The 20,737-nt window shown below is 32.0% G+C and overlaps 1 protein-coding gene across 1 annotated transcript in view; it reads left to right on the forward strand.

Annotated features, from left to right (window-relative positions):
* Positions 1-20,737, forward strand: part of LOC118198828 (uncharacterized) — a 54,619-nt gene that overhangs the window by 17,408 nt on the left and 16,474 nt on the right. Inside the window, exon 3 of the mRNA XM_035370607.2 lies at positions 4,819-4,871. The gene's annotated coding sequence lies outside the window, so the exon portion shown is untranslated. The remainder of the gene's footprint in view (positions 1-4,818; positions 4,872-20,737) is intronic.

The following is a 20,737-nucleotide window of genomic DNA, read 5'->3' on the forward strand; positions in this document are numbered from 1 at the left end:
TTTCTCCCAAAAAACTTTTCAGTTCTGGAACTTTTCATAAAAGTGTTTGTATAGCTCTTGTCTCTCTTCATTACAGAGCACAATCGGTAGTAAACTTCCACTAAAAAGAAAGTTAAGCACAATGCTCCTCATAGCGCATCTAAAAGACGAACCTCTCACTGAGATCTCAATACTCAAAGTCAGCTCTGAATTAACAAATGAGAGCTGATGCAGTCTCCTGTCGTATATAGCTGTTGCCTGGCTGCCAGGAAATCTCTAGTACCTTTCATGTTTTGAAATTACTGGAAGACACATAAGGTTACAGTTACATATAAAGGCTGGAAAGAGTTTCTGTTACATGTAGGGATCAATTACTGTTGTACAGGGACTAGATAAGATATTGTCAAGTTTGGCAACTTTTCAAAAAATGTGGTGACAAAAATTAGTTTCTAAAACCATCCCCAGTTTACCTCAGTTTTAAATAGACCTGCCTGCCTTTGTAATCTAATTTTTCCATCATAGCTTCACTGTCTTCATACTTTTCCTGTTACATCATATTACAATTTCTTATATATAATTTCACTAAAATTGCTTACATTTATGTAGAAATTCATTACAGTATGGTTATTTACTTTCCTCCGTAGTTTTTTTAATTACTGTTGGATTAACTGCGATTTTAGGTTAACTATAGAGTTCATCCTGTGTATTGTTTCAGTTAATTGGGAGTCTACTGTATTTTCAAATTAATTAAATACTTTACTTTTTTATAAAAAATTGGCAAAGAACCCTTTTTTAAGTAAATTTCAAATTAATTTTAAAATGTTGAATCTAATTTTATAAGATGTGCTCTGTTTGTGTTGTCATCATGAAACTTTTGTTTCATCTTTGAGCAAGAATTAGGGATTTAATCTCATTAATGATTCATCTTATTTATAAATACATAATTATGACAGTTATGGATGCAGAATTATTACATTCAGTTGTTTTTAAATATTAAATATTTTGAAGCATTAAATATTTGTCATTTAAGTAAATTCTAAGAGTGTATCTTGAACATAATTAATAATTATAAAAATAATATGCATTTAAAGCATTCAGAATTGAATTTACCTATGTGTTTTATAAATTAAATATAATTCTTAATTTTGTAAGGTTAAAAAGCAGTTGAGTGTACCAGAACACTGTATTTGGTTATTTTTCTCAAGTTGGATTTCCAGTAGTTAAATAGGTTAGCTGCTTGATATTTTCATGATTCCCATCACATCTAAAGGCAATACAGTAGAAAGTCAGAAATTGATTGGAACTTCGATCGTTCCAAGTTTTAGATTATCAGATGAAATCTGCTAAGATGACGTGGAAATTATAAAATTAAAATATGAAATGATTCCTTGAAGTATTTATGATTTTAAAGGAATCAGAATTTAGGCTCATTATTTACTTGTTTGCTTTGTTAAATATTTCTTTTAATTTAAGGTATTTAAGTTACTTTATATAAATTTCTTGTTCAGTTACAAAATTCAATTTTTTAAGTTTTGTAATTGTCAAGTCAAAAATTTCCATTAAATTGTCAATGGAAATTTTTTTGTTCTTAGCAAGCTCTTTATCATTTCTTCCATGTAGAACCATCTTACAGTTTTCGAGAAGGGGCTTACTTTAGATGGCTTAATGCTTACCTAGCATCTGTTATACATTGTTGGCAATTAATGAAATTAGCAACAAAAAGCATGGTGTTCTGCTAAATTTTGTCCTACTTTTAATGCACACTGTGTAAGTTAAACCTGAATTATATTAGTTATTTATTATAATTACATCCATTTTTGGCATATATTTAAAGCTTATTTGGGATCTGAATAAATAGGTTCCCACTCATACTTTGACTTATCTAAATAACAAATCAGTTATTCTTAATTCAAACAGGTCTAAATATAATCTTTCAGCTTATGAATATAATTTACAAAACCTATTTTTTTGCACATAGAAAGAAATTTCTGTTAAATTTTTTTTTTTTTGGCAACACACTATGCTTCGTAGTGCAATTGCCTGAAGTCTATAATTGTCACCAAGTATAATGTCAACATAAAAGGTTATCATGCTATTTGGTATTTAACACGTGACTGCCACAGCAAAATATTGTAAAATAATCTCTATTTAATTCTTGTGTTTTCTTGACCCATTTACCCTAAAAATCAGTTCAGTACTTAGTTTTTGTTTGAACTTGTTATAATTTTGTTTATTTTCACATTTCATTTTCACTTGCATGATTTTAAACTTCTATATTTTTTGTAGTTATAAATAGATTACAACTTAATTCATCATAAAGTAATACAAAAGTTCATTGTCTTGATAGTTAAAATTAATAAAATTAGACAAATAGTATGTTACAATACAAATAGTAAAGCAGCTTATATAACTAAAAATGAACAACTTAATGAATGTATAACATCTTAAAGTGTGCCACTTGTATTCTTTCAATAACAGCACAATCCCCTTTAATTAAAAATTTTTTTGCTCTTATATCCACACAATAACTACTTAGTTACTGTAGCAAAATATAATAACAATTTATGGAAAAGCTTCTAGAAACCAAGAATGCAAAGCAACTTTCTGAGGCCGCAGAAATAATTATTAACCATATAAATATGCTCCAGTAACTCACATTGCTTCAAACAATATAAAACCTGTGAATCACATTCAGTGTACATGGCTCCAAAAAGCATGGCTGCTGAGTTCAAGTATGGCTATCAATGATGCACATGGCAGTCAAGGTGTTAGTTACAAATACAGTCAAAAGTTGTTAATCCGGACTCGTCGTGACTTCGGCGATTCCGGATTATCGATTTTTCCGGATTATAGATCATCAGTTTAAATCTCGTAAGATGGCATGCAGAAATTCTAAAATTAAAAATATGAAACCGTAATTTATGAAATAAAGAACAATTATGATCTAAAGGGTATCAAAATTTGCAAAGAGAAAAAGCTTAATGTTTATTTGTTTACTTTATTAAACATTTCTTTCAATGTAAGTTGTTTAAGTTTTGCTTCGTTTCATGTGATAATACTTTCTCTTTAATTATATTAAACAGACATAATTTCTTGTTCAGTTACAAAGTTCCGCTGTTCAAGTCCTATAATTGCTGTGTCAAGAACACCGACTAATTTGTCAATCGAAATTTTTTCGTTTTCAATAACCTCTGTCACTTTTCTTTGCTATCGGAAGCGAATTATAATGACGAGGAACTTGTTTTAAATCATATCAAAGACGGAGCATATCGAGATGAAATACTACATTTGGTAAGGAATTATAAGCCAAATAAAATAAAAACATCTGCGCTGAAGATAAGGATAGTGCTGAGAGATCAACTTCCAATTCATTACGCGCCCGCCCGCCGCAGCGTTCCTCCCGCCGAGCAGCGTGAAATTGATAAACAGATTTCGGATTTCAAAACATACTTTCGCTTTAGATCCTTTACATATTAACAAATATATATCGGAAATTCTATTTGATATAATCGAAAGTTTAAACTTACTTTTATAAAATTGCTCTTACAGTCTGCAAAAAATAATAAGCCGGATAAAATTCGAAAATTAAGGAACAACACAATCATCAACATTAACTGAAATAGATAATTAGATAATTTTAGCTTATACGTCCATTATACATAAAACGCGCACGCGAAAACGTATTCTGCACTTGCGCACACTCATATGCGCAGTCGTAAAAGGTCTTATGCGCACGCGTAAACGCCTATGCGCATGTGTCAACGCGGCGCATGCGCAGAAATTTTTTAGTTTTGAAGTCCGGATTATAGATCATTCCGAATTATGGGTGTCCGAATTAACGACTTTTGACTGTATTAACGAAAAATTGTGTTAGACATTGCGTGAGTCATTTCTCAAGCTGCCATAAATTGATAGTCATGTGGTGATGACAGCAAAAACTAATAAAAAGTTATTGCCAGATTGGCATTAGAGATATAAGTTATTCAGTAGGTGCAAAATCAACGATGAGCTTTGGAAAATGTTTCAGTTTGAGATGTATGTGTAGTAGAAAGGTGGCTACAAAGCCAACAGATTGATAGTGTAGATTTAAATAATTAATGACCATGTTTCTTTAATATAGAGGTGTTTTATTTAGTGCTGAATTTAAATTAAGAATCGGAACCTTTCACATACATTATCATGAAAAAGTGTCTACCGTGCATGCATGGAGCATTTTAAACATATTGAGACACTATTTTTGGAATCTAATTCTTTCTCACTTTTTGCAAAAGATTAAGAAAAAAATGGTGGTGGTCTGGAGGTTGAGATATTAGATCATTCTGGAATAGGACATCTGGATTTTGGCTGTACTGGCCAGTTTCCTTCAGAAAAGCCCTGTACTTAGTCCTCTAACTAAGGTAGATAATACTCAAATGAAATAAATTAAATTAGAAATTAACATGTACTTATGGTATTTATCTCTCTCAGTATTTAATCTAATTAATGATAAATATGTAAAAGTAGTTTTATCAATAGTGGAGCTTGTAAATATGAACCAGTTTTTAAGAAATTCTTCTTGAAGAGATTCTCTGAAGGCTAGTAGTTATTGAGTGCTTTGCTTTAAAGATTATTTTGCTCAGTTATCTACCACAATAATGTATTTTGTTGTTGATAGTGATGAAAGTACTTAAATTAGTTTATTGAAATTTAGTGAACAAGATGATTCTGTGTATTATAGTTTATATGTTAAATTTCTTTTCTCTCTCTTTATTGTTATTTTTTAATTAGAGAGTATTTGTTAATCATGAGAAAAGATTTCAAACTAATGTTTGCTTTAAAATTTTTGTTTCTGATTTTTAGGTTTTGCATCAGTTTTTATCCTTATCATTAAAGTCAGCATTGTGATTTCTGAGGTTGGTAAATTATTATGTTTCTTTCCTGAAGTAAATTTGAATTTCTTAAGTTATAATTGTGTTATAATAAAACCAGTTTTCCCACTTTGGCGCATTGCATTTGGAAAATGATCATATTCATTATGCATTGAATTGCATTTAATACTGCTATCTGTTATTAATTGATTAAATTTATGGAAGTTTATCAAGAGTTCATAATAAAAGTACTTTTCCCTTTTATTATAATTTTTTTTAACCTGTTATGTATATTTTTTCATCATTTCTGTTTCTTCTGGAATAATATCTGTTTTTTTGGGGGGGGGGAGTGGAGAAGGGCCATAAGTGAAATAATTATGACTAATGTCTTTAACATTGTTGTGATGAAGGTGAAATGCGTTTAAGTTTTTATGTATGTCTTTAAGAACAGTCTGGGATGGGGATGTTCAAACCTATGGAGCTTCTGGATCATATAATACCCCCCCCCCCCAAAAAAAAAAGTACCAAGTGTTTCTTACGTGACAAAATGTGCCAGGTATGGGATATGTAATATAATTTATTTATAGCAGCTGATAAAATCTTTACATTTTAACTATGAAATATATTTATGATGAAACATTACATTTTCAATATGAACATTAAGCCTGCAATACATATGTCATCTAGTCTGATATACACTGAAGTGCCACTGAATTAGGGATAGCTAATCAACAATGAGTTCAGCCTCCTGTGGCCTTTATAATGGCTTTCAAATGACGAAGCATAGATTCAGTAAGTTTCTGGAAGCATTCTACGGGAATGGCTTGCCAAACATCGGATAGAGCTGTTTATAATTTAGGAAGAGTCGCTAGTGTTGTGTGATGAGGTTTCAAACCTTTCTCCAAAATGTCTGAAAGATGCTCAGTAAAATTTAAGTCGGGGCTTTTAAGTAGCCAATTTATAACAGAGAAATTAGAAGAACACTTATCCAACCAGACAGTAGTCAACCGGGACCTGTAAGAGGTGCAGTTGTCTTGCTGGGATACTCCATTTCTGTGTGAATGACTGGACAACATAAATGGATGGAGATGATCGCCCAGCAACTCTATGTACCAAATCATGTTGAGGGAGGTTGGTACAAGTACCAAAGATACCAAACACTGTCAAGAGAAAACATCCCAGACCATGATTAAACCATCATGGCCTTGTACAGGGTTCATGCTTTCATGAGTCTGAAGTCATATTCTCAGACTCACATTGGTATTAATTAGTCAGAATTGAGACTCATCACTCCTTGCTACTCATTTCAAGTCCACTAGAGTCTATTCTTTTGCCCAGGCAAGAAGTGCAGCTCGATGACATGCATTCAGCAAAGGGACTCTCATGAATCTACGGTTTCTGAAGCCCATATGGTGAAGCCAAGCGTTGCACGATCCTTTTTACTGACTGTACGACTGTCGCCTTGATTCAGCTGGGTGGTAATTTGAGGTAATATTTGGCTTCATTGAGTATGTACAATACGGCTGAGCCGTCTCACACCACACTTATTCTAGGTTAATTGTCCTTTGTAATTTGCCCGATGGCTAATTCTTTTTTGCACCATCCATGCATTCTCGATATACTCTTGACATTGTCGACCTTGAAAATCCTAGCCTGCTGAGGATTTTGGAAATTGAATGGCCCATGCGTCGAGTGCCTACTATCTGTCCGAGATTGAAGCTGTCTAAATCAGAAGTTTTACTCATACTGGCAATTGAAACGACTGATTAACAACAACCATAGTACTAGCTGTATGTGCATTTACCCCAAATTCACGTGAGCACAGCTGACGCGCTGGGCTGTAAAATTTGCATAGCCATGTGTATCTCTAATTCAGTGGCACTTCAGTGTATGTGGTACAGTTGTAGAAGAATTATAATATTTATTTAAAATATTTATTTTTGCTTTGCTTTTTTTTGATTTAATTGAAAGATACACTTTAAAAAAATGATATTGCAAGTAGGAACTGTCTGTGAAGTATTAGAAATTATAATTTTTTTAGTAAGTGCAATTTATAAAAGTCTGTTTGAATAAATTATCTGTATGACTCATAAATCATTGTGATATTTATATTCCTCTTGCAAATTCATGGGTAAGTTGGATGTAATCCAAGAGTAGAGTTAAAAGTATGTTAAAATGCAATTGGTGATTTCTGAAATCTTAGAATCTTCAAATATATATGTCTTTTGATTAGCAGTTCTTATTTTTCATTAGTTTACATTATTTTATACAACAGCGCTTCAGAATGAAGTATATTATTGTTTTTAATATAAGATTGCTGCAATTTGAATTTAATTTTATATATTATCATTCTTTGAACTGTTATTTATTAACTGCTTTAGGCTTTAAAAATGCATGTTCATTTCGTTTAAATAAACAGTGTGTATTTTTTTAAAGGTCAGACAATTGACAGTGTGTCTTTTACCTTCTGGCTTCCTAATACGTTCTATATGTACAATTAAAACAACTGAGTGCAGAGGTCGAGTTGAGTTGAGAATCATTTATTGATTGTTTATAATTATAAAGAGAGCAAGTCAGTTCTCAATCAGTCTAATATGCAACATACGAGCACCAGGACATCCATACATTGTTAAATGACAAAATGTAGTTACAACCTATTTATGAGATAGGCTTAGCATAAATGACTTTGAATTAAGAAGATATTCCAATGCTCATGAGCAAGGATGTTTCTTCTCAAAATCTGCATTTGGTAAAGTTTATGATTTAAGTAAGCAGCCATATTCACTAAATAAACTTTCTTTTTTGCTATTTTCTTTTCTTTTTTGTTATAGAGGGCTTTGTTGCTAGCTACTTGTAAATTCTCGAAAATTCATTGATCTGTTTTTGTTTCTGTTGGCTTTCAGTTAGTTGCAGCTGTAAAATGTGAAATGTATTCAATTGCTGAACACACTTCTGAAGAAATAAAATTTATTTCAGTTAAAGATTTTCTTGCATTCAGTACTAATTTGTATTTTTGTCCTTGCTTTGAAATAAAATTTACTTTTTAATTAATCTAAATTCACGAACACGAAGGGAGATCTCATAGCTAATATATAAAAATACACATACTTATATACATACTGCCAAAAACGTTATTGCAGTCTTGCAGATGAAGCTAATTAAAGTCTATACATAATGGTAGTATTGAAGAATGCATATGAATAAAGTATAAATTTTTAATTTTTTAAATAATTAAATAGTTGCTTCTTAAGCATAGCATATTATAGTATAAATATAAAACAAGTATCAAAATCATTTTCTTTCTCTTTTATTTCTTGTTGCTGGTCTTTTTTTTTGTTCCATTATGGGAAAAGTTAGTAAACTTCTATCTGTTTGCAGTATTATTCATACACAGAAATGTTTGGTGCCAATAATTTTAAAGTACAGGTTGATGTAAAAGAATATTCTAAATATGAAATTGAGTATATTTGTATTGGGAGAAGAGCTGTTGCATACTTTCTAATGAAAGATTTTGAATGTGTAATTTTATTTAACTATTTAAGTACATAACCTAAGTTAATTTGTTATATGTAATATATGAATTTCCTGTATCCTGAAAGAACTGAGACTGAACTGTATCAGTCTTGCCAAACCTGTTTATTTTCAAGGAAAGCTATGTAATTATTCTGCATAACTGAGTATACTCAATAGTTTATAGGTTTTTCTAGTGCATGACAGAATATTTTAGGCTACAGTAATGCCTCTTACTTAGCTACGGACTAGAAAAACAATCAGTTTCGCTCAAAATCCCAAATTAATCAAAATTTGTGATGGACTTTAGTTAAGTTACTGGTCAATAGATGGTGCCACTAAGCTACAAAAATTTTTTAGGTTATATAGAGGAGTTTAAGACGTAGTGATACGAATTCGCAGTCATGCTATGTGTTATCTCTCTTTTTTCATTTAATATATATCCAAGGCGTATTCGAAAACTAAGTACCGTTTAAAAAAAAAAAAAAAACAGTAAAACAATTTTTTCGAATCCAATTTTATTTTTACATGAAAATACGTGTCTTAAACTATTTTTCAACATAGTTTCCGCCGATGATCAAACACTTGTCATAGCGGGTGACCAGTTTTTGTATACCATCGTCAAAGAAACTTCCCGCCAGTTTTGATAACCACGACTCCACAGCATTTTTTGTGTCATCGTCAGATCCAAAGCGCTTGCCACCAAGCTTGCGCTTCATGTGCAGGAACAAGTGATAGTCGGACGGCACCAAGTCCGGGCTGTACGGCGGTTGATCGAACTGCTCCCAATGAAACTGTCGAATTAACGATTGAGTGACACCAGCAGTATGGGGCCGAGCATTGTCATGGAGCAGCACAATTCTTTTAATGAGCATTCCTCTTCGTCTGTTTTGAATGGCACGCCTTAGCTTTGTTAAAGTCTCACAATATCGTGCTGCATTAATGGTTTCACCTCTGGGAAGAAATTCAGTAAGCAAAACGCCTTTCCTATCCCAGAAGACAGTGCACATGATTTTTTGTGATGACATTGTCACTTGGAACTTTTGTTTTTTCGGAGAATGAGTGTGTCTCCACTCCATCGATTGTTGTTTCGATTCTGGTGTGAAATGACACACCCAAGTTTCATCACCTGTCACAATTTGGTTTAAAAAGTTTTCTCCCTCATCACTGTACCACGTGAGAAATGTCAGGGCACTACCAAGTCGCTTTGCTTTGTGAACAACAGTGAGCATTTTTGGAACCCATCGGGAACACAGTTTGCGATAATTCAAGCGGTCAGACACAATTTCGAACAAAACAGCATGTGAAATTTGTGGAAATGCCTCTGAAAGAGTTGTCATTGTGAAGCGTCTGTTCTCATGAATTGCTTCATCAACTTTCCTTACCAAATCATTGGTGACAACAGAAGGCCGACCACTCCGAGCTTCGGCGTGGACATTTGTTCGACCTGCATTAAACATTCTTACCCACTTTCTCACCATTCCATCACTTATCGCATATTCACCGTAAACTTCTGTCACTTGACGATAAATTTCGGCCGGTTCAACTTTCCTCGCGTTAAAAAATTTACTCACGGCACGAATCTCACAGTCAGCGGGAGAACTAATTGTCTTAAACATTTTGAATGTGCACTGCAAACTGAAAACACAACATAGACAAATATTTTTATTTAGCTGGAATTTAGTGATTAAAGACCTTTAAGAAATAGTTGATAACATATCCTTTAGCCTGATCAAAAATCATTTTTTTGCATTAAAAAATATGCTATCAAAGTGGGGCATATGGTAAATTAAATAAGATAATAGAATGCCTTATTTGATCACCAACCCATTGCTGTTTCTATTGAAATGATATTTCATGATTAACTGTGAAATTATCAATTCTGTTTCTAATCTTATTATGAAGATTTTCAGTAATTCTGAATATATTTATGAAACCTTCATTCGGATGATTAGGTCTTTGAGAAAGGAAGTACTTCCTAGTCTCTTGGCAGTTATCAAAATCTGTTGCTTAGAATGAAATAGCAAGCTTAGTTTTGACTTTTACCAAACAAGGCTTAGTTCCCTTTGGCAATCAAATTTGGACCATTGTGTATTATTTTTATTATTTTGTGACATTATATTTTCTGATGATGTGATGCAGACTTCACTTATGTAATTATTTCAATCTGTATCAGTGAAATTTATATATCAAGTTGTTTATTGTATTGTTTATATTTTCCCTAGATTATAAAGTTGGCATCTTTTAATCTCTCATTGTTAGTAGTTAAAAGAGAGTAAATCATTTACATCTGGCAAAACGAGAAGTATGAGATAATGTTATATTCCATTGAAAATAGAAAACAACCAATGCGATTTCTTGGTTTCCAAGGGATTGTAAAATCTTCTGAGTATTTTTTTTTTTTTAAAGAAGAAACAAATTAGAACAAAATGGAAGATGGAACACACATTACATGAACTGCAGTTAAGGCAGGAATTTTTATTTTTCTGATGAAACCAAGGAATAAGGTGGAAAAAGTGTTTGTTTACTAATATTGGAATGAGGTTTTGCAAGATAATAATCAGTTAGGGGGTTAAACTTTGAGGTAGGTAATAATAAAGCTTTTTTCTATGTGTAAAACAAAATGATTGATATTGGTTATTTTACCATATAAGAAATCTTAAATCTTAAGTTTTTTTAAACTGTTATGCATGGCTATATTGCCATTTCTAAATATTTTATTGAGAAACTTTTCATGGTGTCCATTAAATTGGGGAAAAGGATGTGTGTAATTTGTCTTTTTTTGGATGCTTATATGCATACATGCATCACATTAGGAAATGAAAGTGAATGAAGACAGTTTTGAAGGCAATAGTAATGAAAATGTTGCTGACATTAAGATCATGATATTTGCAATTTTTGGTGCATATCTAATTAAAGAAAAAGTACAGTGGTAGTATAAAATATCAAAATATTAGCACAGTTGTAAAAATTTATTTGATTTTATTTGTATTTTTTTTTAATTGTTAACAATTCTAAAGCAAATCATCATTGTTAGATTAGTGTATCAATCCAATTCAGATTTTTAAAGATTCAGTTTGTTTATCTAACTCTAAATTATATATTTTAAAATTATTTAGCACCTATTAGATCAAGTTAGAAAATCACATGCAGAATATTTAGATGATAAAATCAAATATTGAACAAGAATATTGATGATAAAGTCAAAGGTGGGAGAGGTAAACTTTTTCAAGTTAGAACAGCTGAAGAAACTGGTAAATGGCGAGAAGTTAGTGAAAGCTACGAATGCTCTACAGAAGTTACTTGATAGCAAGCAGAAAACAGAAGAAAACACTTGAAAGTAATAAAAATGAAATAAAAATTGCTTAAACTATTGCCTGTGGTGGTCAATAAAATGGCTTTTTGTAACAAGAAATTAATGCTCAGCAAGAATAAATAAAACCCAGAATTTTAAAATCAGATAAACAGAGATATACGAGGGCTGTAAATTAAGTAATGGCAACATAGGTATAACTCAATTTTTAATGAATTTACAAGTACAATTGCATTACATTCCTTCTATGTAATCACCAGCAAAGCTTATAATCTTTTGCCAAATGTCGGGAAGCCATCGTAGACCAGTGGCAAGGTGTTGATTGTTGATGTGAGCGACCGAGCGCTGTACTACGTGGAGTAGAGATGAAACGTCATGAAATCGGTGACCTTGGAGGTGTTCCTTCAACTTCGGAAACAGATCGAAGTCACAAGGACTCGTGTCGGGTGAGTAGGGAGGGTGTTCCAGGATTTCCCACTGCCACTGTCGCAAAAGGAGAGTGACATTGTTTGCAACATGGCAGTGAGCATTGTCATGCAATATGATAGGGAGATTGTTGTGCAATAAACGTGGATGTTTGTGCAGCATAGCTGGACGCAGACGGTGCTGTAGAAATCGGTAGTAGTAATCTGCGTTGACAATTTGTCCTTCAGGTACAGCATGTGTAAGAATTATACCGCCCCAGTCGTATGCCATTAATCAGCATAACCTTCGACTGGGTTCCTGTCGAAATTTCTGTGGACGTGGCGAACCTTAGTGACGCCATTAATTTGATTGATGCTTTAACTCAGGCTCATAGGCTCGTGCCCATGTCTCATCAATGGCAACAATACGCTGCAGAAATGTGTCTTCTTCATTGCGGTATCTCTCCAAGTGGGTGCCAGCCACTTGGAGGGATACCGCAATACTGGTGCCATTTTTGTACTTCGGTTAGTCGATGTGGAACCCAGCGGGAAGCAATTTTCCTCATGTTGAGAGATTTCTTCATTATGCGCCACACCATTTGATGACTCAGACCAACCTCTAAGGATAATTCTCGGACAGTCCATTGATGGTCTATGGTAAGGAGACTGCTCAGGATGTCAATCTGCTCTTGAGGAACGGAGGGCCGACATGTGCGTTGCAAATCTGCAGTCTCATTATTCCAACCCAAACGAAATGCTTGAACCCATCGTGCTACTGTCCTATACGTTAAAGCATTTGAGCCGCAGGCTTCCACTAATCCTCGATAGCATTCTGTTGCATTTTTGCCACGGGCAACCTCGATTTCAAGCCATGACCGCTGCTCACCTTTTCAAAACATGTTTTAGAGTGATGGAAACAAAACTCCTCACTTTAATGCCACGCAACTACCCTTCTAAGCAGATTGACTGTTTTTTGCACTCTACACATGAACAACAGCACCACCTCACCGCGCCCATATCCTATTTGCACATGCCTGCCCTTCTGCGAGTTTCAAGGCTAAGTTGCCACTATTTAATTTACAACCCCCATAGTTTGAGAAAATTTTCCAGTTCAAAAAAAATTTTTGTTTTACTTTTTTCCAATTTATAAAAGATGCAATATTTTTTCATATTTTTTTTTTTAAAAGCGGATAAGTTCTGCATGCCTAGTCATATTTAAAAATTTTGATATTCTTAGTTACTCTTTCACTCAGTTAGGTCACTTTTGATCTAAAATCTTCCCTTTTTAGAAATTTTTAGAAAAGTCTTTACTTTTTTTTTTTTAATTACTCAGAATGTATTTTGTAATGAAATGATTTGGAATGAAGACTTTTAAAGACTACACTCTACTCCCGATTATCGTGCTAATTAAGTCCTGCATTTGCATGGATAATCAAGAAACACAGATAATATAAAAATTGCTCAAAATACTGTAAAAATAAAAAAATCGTATGTTTTAAACAGCTTAAAGAGAGAAGAGAAACATTGTAAGGTAAAACTTAAAATTAGGCAAAACAGCTAATTTATATTTGTTGTAAATTTTGATTAAAAAAAAAAAAAAAAAGATGATTTGGGATTAAAGTCTACCGAAGATAAGGTTGCTCTTTTCCTTAATTTTAAGCATAGATTTTAAGCAATATTCATATATTTTAATCACCAAATTAATTAAAATAAGAATAAATAATTTAATAATTTATTAAAATAATTAAATGCAATTTTTGTGATATGTGTGCAAACCAAGTAACCTTATTTGGTTACTTTTGTAATGGCCTGGGTGAGAAAGTGAATGACGTTGGCTCACTTTTCAGCCTTAAGAAAGTGCCAAATGTTGTAAACATCAGTGAAATGAAAAGTGACTGCCATAAACAATAAACTGATAACCCAATCGTTACCTATATAAGTTAATTTAACACACATGTATAAAAGAAATTTAACATAAATATGTATTTACTATAGTATTTAAATGCAATTTTGTCAGCAGTTTATTTAAAATAACAACAATTCAACAGAACTTATTTAATATACATTTATTAATATATTTGGTATAATAATGTAAGTCATTTGTTTAAAATAACATAACTCAGGATAACTTTAATTTAGAAGTTGAACAACAGGATAACTTATTTAATATAACACATCAGTTATTGTATTTAATGCAGTTATGCAAGCAATTTATTCTAAATAATTACATAAATAAATGTGCCAAAATTCTATTAATTATTCAATATATCATAAAATTCTATTTACTAATTTACTTACTTATTACATATGATTAATATTTATTATCTATTACGTATGATTTTAGTAACAATCTATTAAAAATACATGCATAAACATACCAGAAAATTCATTTTTCATAGACTCTTTCTGATGGCCACAGTTGCTGCTATTGATGTCTCAAACGCCAACTATGAATTCTTTTTTCATTGATGGAAGATTGACAATAGTAAACATAATGAGTATTTTACAATGAAAAACTGCTATATTGTCCCAGTATTAATATGAAAAACTAGTTAGATTGTTAACCATTTGTTTCTCACACATGTGCAGATTTGTAACATTTTGTTCCTCATAGATGTGAAGATTGGTAACCACTTGTTTGACAGTGTAGAAAAGTGCTGCCAAATTCACCTTGTTGTCAAGGCGGTTACAGAATACAAGTACCATTGTCAGATTTAGTGAATACCATATTTGTGTGACAGATTTGGTGAATATTACACAATGCTATAATGTTGTTAAATTCAAATTTGTTGAACCGCATAGTCTAACAGCTTGTCAGCATAGCATTTTTGTGTCTCGTAGTCTAACAGCTTGTCAGCATAGCATTTTTGTGTCTCGTACCATTATTTCTTCAGTTGCAAAATCAAGAACCCCAGTAGTGATTTCAACAAGGTAAATTGCTATAACCTTTTTGCTGCCTGAATTTTCTTTATGATATCAGGGATTAATTTTTCAAGTTCAACATTAAGGTTGAAAATTTTGCCTCATTTCAGTATTTTCAATCAGATTTTCAGCATCTAAAATGGTTAGTTTCTTCCAAAAATGGAGAAAATTTTTATTTTCTTCACATGCTATATGATGCATTAGTTTTTCTAATAAATGCATTTCATTGCTGGTATGAAATCTTGGTCAATGAAGTCGTGGTGAATAGCAGAACTTTAATCTTGCCATTAACAGAAATTAACTGAGTAGGATGGCATGCACATTATCAACTAGGAAAAGAACCCCTTTTTCTTGGATGTTTGGAGGGGAGCAAACTCTTATCTAACAGTTTATTCAATTGTAGCACAAATGTTCTGCGGTACTTCTTTCGGTTTGAGTTTGTCAGGTATCAGGCACCTCTGCTAAATAGCATTTTGTGCCAAATGCACCAAACCCAGTGCTTCCTAACTCCATTTGTTTGGGTTCTGCATTTTGTTTGTAAAGTCTAGCAGCCCTTAATAGAGCTCAAGTATAAATCTTTAGTATTGAGAATCTAAAGTAGTCGACGTTATCAGAAGTTCAAGGTCAGTAGCCTTTTCCTCCGATAAACGTTTTTCAGGACATCCCTCAATGAGTACAACATCTTGACTACCATAAGAGCCTCCCTGAAAGTATAACCTTCAGGTCTGTCTGTTTTGGCAGCCTTCAGGGCTTTATTCTGCTCTATCCTTTGAGATTGCTTTTTTTTTTTCACCATTCCCCTTGGGTTTTTCAACCCAGGTACCTATGGTAATTTTCAATTCTTGGGTATGTTTCTTTTTTGTGCTCTGGACATTCTCTTTTTGAATTTTATTTTATCTAGAGGGGCAGTCATGCTTTTAAGAGCTTCCTGCCCTTTTCCAGATGTTGATTGAATAACTTGAGGTCATTTCTACCTCACTCGACGAAGGATTCATTTCTGCTCTTTTGATTGATTTTCTCTGGCTTTCCTTGTATTTATTGAGAGGTTTTGCCTGCAAAAGCAGAATTTCTTGTTATATTGTCATTTTCAGCCATATATGAACTAGAAAAGAAAAGTACAAGATAAAAATGGGTACCCAGTATTGCCTTTTGCTGGGTAACACAACCTGCCAACCCACCTTGTAGGCACATAGGCATCAGGTTTTATAGTATGATTTTTTAAAAATTCCAGTGTCCATTCAAGTAGATGACTGAAAAATTTTAATGAACTGGGATTTTATTTTCAAAATTCTTTCTAAACTTTTGAGGCTTTTAAATATGCCTGTAATTAAAAGGCACATGTAAAAGCCTCAAAGGCTTCAATATTTAAGTCCCAAAAAGTACTTGTGTAGCATATCATTGTTACTTTTTGTGTAAATAATTTACCTAGAGCATTTTCTCTTGTTATATTATTAATGTTTTAGGCGAAAGGCATATCCAAACAAATACATGTTTCTTTAGCATTAAACATTAGATCAGGTTTTTTTTTTTTTTTTTTTTTTTTTTTTTTTAATTTAATCAAAAACTCTTAAATAAAAGATTCTGCTGCTAATTCATACTTGATTTTTTAGCACAATTTTGAAATGCTGTTTCTTTCCAGTATTTTTTAAAACAGGCTAAAAAGTTTGAAAAAGCATTAAATTAGGCTCTGTGATTAAGAATTGTGTGTAGGGGAGATATATTTTTCCATGCACATAGAGCCTGAGATAGAGATTTTCATAAAGTTGTGTATAATTTGAACGTTAATACTGAACCTGGACTGTATAGTCAGTTTGTGGACTGATTTTTAAATTTCACACTGGTCTTAATTTTTTTCTTTGTGAAAAATTAAAATTTACATTCTTGGTTAAAATTTTAGGAAGATGTGCTATTTATTTCAGATACACAGCTGAACTAAAGATATGGTCATTCTGACTTTTATATTATAGGATTCCGATGATGCTTATGATTTTAAAAATGAAATATACAGTACAAAGTCTGAAATTTGACATCCAATATATGGAAGGATCTAGTACTTGAAACTCTAGACTACCACCCTTCCCCGTCAAAAAAATCTGAAAGAGTTCAGATTAAAAAATCGCCCAAAATGATTTGTTAAGTTTTTTTTTTTTTTTTTTTTTTTTTTTTTTTTGTACTCATGCTGAGCTCACAGTGTGCCAATCTGTTGTTTCACTCATTCTTGCTAACTTTATTATTAAGCACCATTTTCTTCAAACTTATGCTGTGCTGTATATGATTCAACCACAAAATAAAAAAAAAAAAAAAAAAAAAAAAATAAAGCAGCATGTGTTTAGAATTCCTGATGCAGTGTCAAGTGTTGGCATATGTTTTTCTATTTTTTTCCAAATCTTTTCTCAGTTCATCACATTCAGTTCAGTTTTCTTAGTTAAGATGGCTTGCAAAACTTTTCTTTTTGCCTTTTTATTATTGGTTTGTGCATTAACATTATTTATAAATTATATTATAAACATTATTCATTTTATATTAATCTATTCTCCCATATAATGAATAATGATATATGTATATGTGCTGTGACATATCCTTTCTCATGCTTTCTTTTGAAAATTTTGTATTGATTCTAGTATGTCTTCTGGTCATACAGCATACAATGTTTAAAATTCATAAATTAGTGTCTTAACAATTACAAAATTTTTAAAAGCACCATATCTTTAGAATTCCTGATAGAGCATTAAGTGCTTCCATATATTTTTCCATCTTCAGTTCATGATATCAGTGTTCAGTTTTCTTAATAAGAGACCATATTTTTTATTTATCACTTTAGCTTTATTTATTAAGCATCACTTTCTTCACACTTATGTGCCATAAAATTTAACAACAAAGTCACAAAAGGTTTTAAAAACAGCATATCTCTAGAATTTTCAATAGTGTTTAGTGTTGCCATATCTTTTTTTTTATTATTTGCTACATTCTTTATATATATTTTTTTAACCTCTCATTCATTAACCTCATTTCTTTTTTTATACTTACTATATTGTTTCTTTGACAATAATGCATTTAAATAACATTTGGTGGCAGCACTGTTTTATTTGAAAAGTGATTTGACATAAAAGTGAAACAGGCACAAAATTAAGGATTGAATCTAATAGTATATCTAATTGCTTTATAATAAGAACTCATCTTTGCAATGAGTGTATTCGCAATACTTTTGCATAATTCCAAGACACAGTTTGATACTAAAATGTTGTATGTTGATCTTGGTTACATACATATTTTAAATACCAAATTTGGAAAGTTTTGGATTATCTTATAACATATTTTTGTACAAAAGTGTTCAGAGCATAAAAAAAAGTATCACTTCTGGTTTATGAGTTTTAGCAAAAATCTAATTTGTTGTTTCCATTGATATAAAAATCAGAAATACTAAAATTAGGAAGTTTTAGATTATATTATAATGTAGTTTTTCATTAAAAACTGTTAATGGCTTCAAGTAAAATGCCACTTCTGGTTGTTTATTAATAAACAATTATTACTATGGCTTTCATGTAAGGTATCGCTTCCAGCTGTCTTAATATAATTGTCTGTTGCCCAAATCTAATCAACTCTGTATATCAAGGATGTCAAACTCGCGGCCCGGCCAATATATCGGCAAATAATAATATATAATAATAAAATAACATATCGACGAAGAAAAAAATGAAATGTTTACTGCTAAGTAATTAACGATAATTTATTCAGTGTTGTTAGATTACTCACAGCGAGCTGACACACATACTACTTAAATTCTAAATGCGTGTGAGTAGCTTGCATTCAGCTACCTTCGGCTTTTGGGGGACACGTGCACTCAGAACTTGTACGCATCCCCCGATAGCCGAATGTGGCCGAACTCATGGTCTCAGTTTTCCAATCATAGTTTTGTACAATATATTGGTGCATGCATGTGCATGCACTTTGCTTTATTATTAATTAATTCATATTGTTACGGATTTCATAGTTATTTATTTATTTAGTTTTTTTATTTAGAATTGTAATTAGATTTGCTTCATGTTGCCTTAGCAATGCAGACGATTTTTGAAAAGACAGCTGTGTTGGAAGGTTAAAAATAGAACAGCGCGTGCATTTAATACCTAATAAATAAATATCACGTAATTGCTGTTGCCATCCACAAAAATCCAGATATTTATAGATGTTTCCAGTATATTCGAGAAATTAATTATAAAGCTTATAAAAGCCGAGAACAAACAACTCATCTCAGTAGTAGCTGTAGTTCTAGCAAACTATTTGTTTACTTAATGCTGTGATTGATTTGTAGCGATTTCGCTGTGAGATAGAATTAGTTTCTCTGTTTTGAATTGATTTTTGCTAAACGTTTGACATTTTGTGATATTGTTAGAATATTTTTGAAGAAATATTTCAGCATTTTGATTTTTCTCTTGTGGAAAGAATAAATTTTTGTTAACTTTTTAACGTTAACCGTGTTTATTCCAGCCCTTTGTATTCAGTATGTCTATATCAAAACCAAGTGGTAGTAAAATTAAACGAAAAATCGCTGACGAACATAGAATATTCCAAGTAAAATGGGAATTAGAATATTTTTGCTGTGAAATAAAAGATAAAATAATCTGCTTGATATGTAATAATACTAATGTACCAAAGTTATATAATATTAAACGTCATTACAAACAACACAAATCGAAATATAACAATTACGAAGGATTAATGAGAGAAGAAAAGTTGAAAGAGCTCAAGTTAGGAGTGAAAAAGCAACAGTCCATGTTTCGTAAAGTATTGCAAGAAAGTGAAGCGGCGGTACATGCAAGCTACGTCTTGTCCGAGTTGATAGCTAAACATTCGAAGCCTTTTACTGACGGTAATTTCATCAAGGAATGCCTAATGAAAGCTGGAGAAATTGTTTGTCCTGGAAATTTGAAGGCTTTTCAATCTATTTCATTGTCTCGAAATACAGTTGCGGAAAGAGTTACTGATTTAGCCGCGAATTTAAGTGATCAGATCAAAGCAAAATCATCTAGTTTCGAAAGTTTCTCCATTGCCTGTGACGAGAGCACAGACATTAGTGGCAAAGCTCAATTAGCAGTGTTTCTTCGTTCTTGTGACAAGAATTTTAACATTTTTGAGGAATTATTGGAACTAATACCGATGCCTGGTACTACCACAGGAGAAGATATATTTACTTGTGTTTTTGGACTTCTGCAGAAATACAATCTACCTCTAGCAAAATTAAATTCTGTAGCTACAGATGGCGCTCCATCAATGACCGGGAAAAACAAGGGCTTCGTAGCATTACTAAGAAAAAAACTTAGTGAAATTCACGGTTCAAACATTCATCATATGCATTGTATTATACATCAAGAAGTTCTATGCACGAAAGTAATAAATATGGAGAATGTTTTGTCATATATAAAAAAAGTTATAAATTTTATAAGATCTCAAGGTTTAAATCAGCGTCAATTCCCTGCTTTCTTAAGCGAGTTAGATAGTGAATATTCGGGTTTGTCCTACTATACCGAGGTACGTTGGTTATCTTGCTCCAAGATTCTCAAACAATTCTGGGATTTGAAAGAAGAAATGTGTCAGTTTTTAAAAACGAAAAATCAAGACGTAAGTTTGTTTTGCGATCCAATATGGATACAAGATTTATCTTTCTTCGTTGATATAACCAAACACTTAACCAATTTAAATTTAGAAAAAAGATCATATCATTACGAACATGTTTGACATAATTAAAGCATTCAAATGTCAACTAG

This window comes from Stegodyphus dumicola, chromosome 5, assembly GCF_044657685.1.
Source record: "Stegodyphus dumicola isolate Sdum_Otavi_A_Nest chromosome 5, ASM4465768v1".
In the NCBI taxonomy this organism is placed as follows: Eukaryota; Metazoa; Arthropoda; class Arachnida; order Araneae; family Eresidae; genus Stegodyphus; species Stegodyphus dumicola.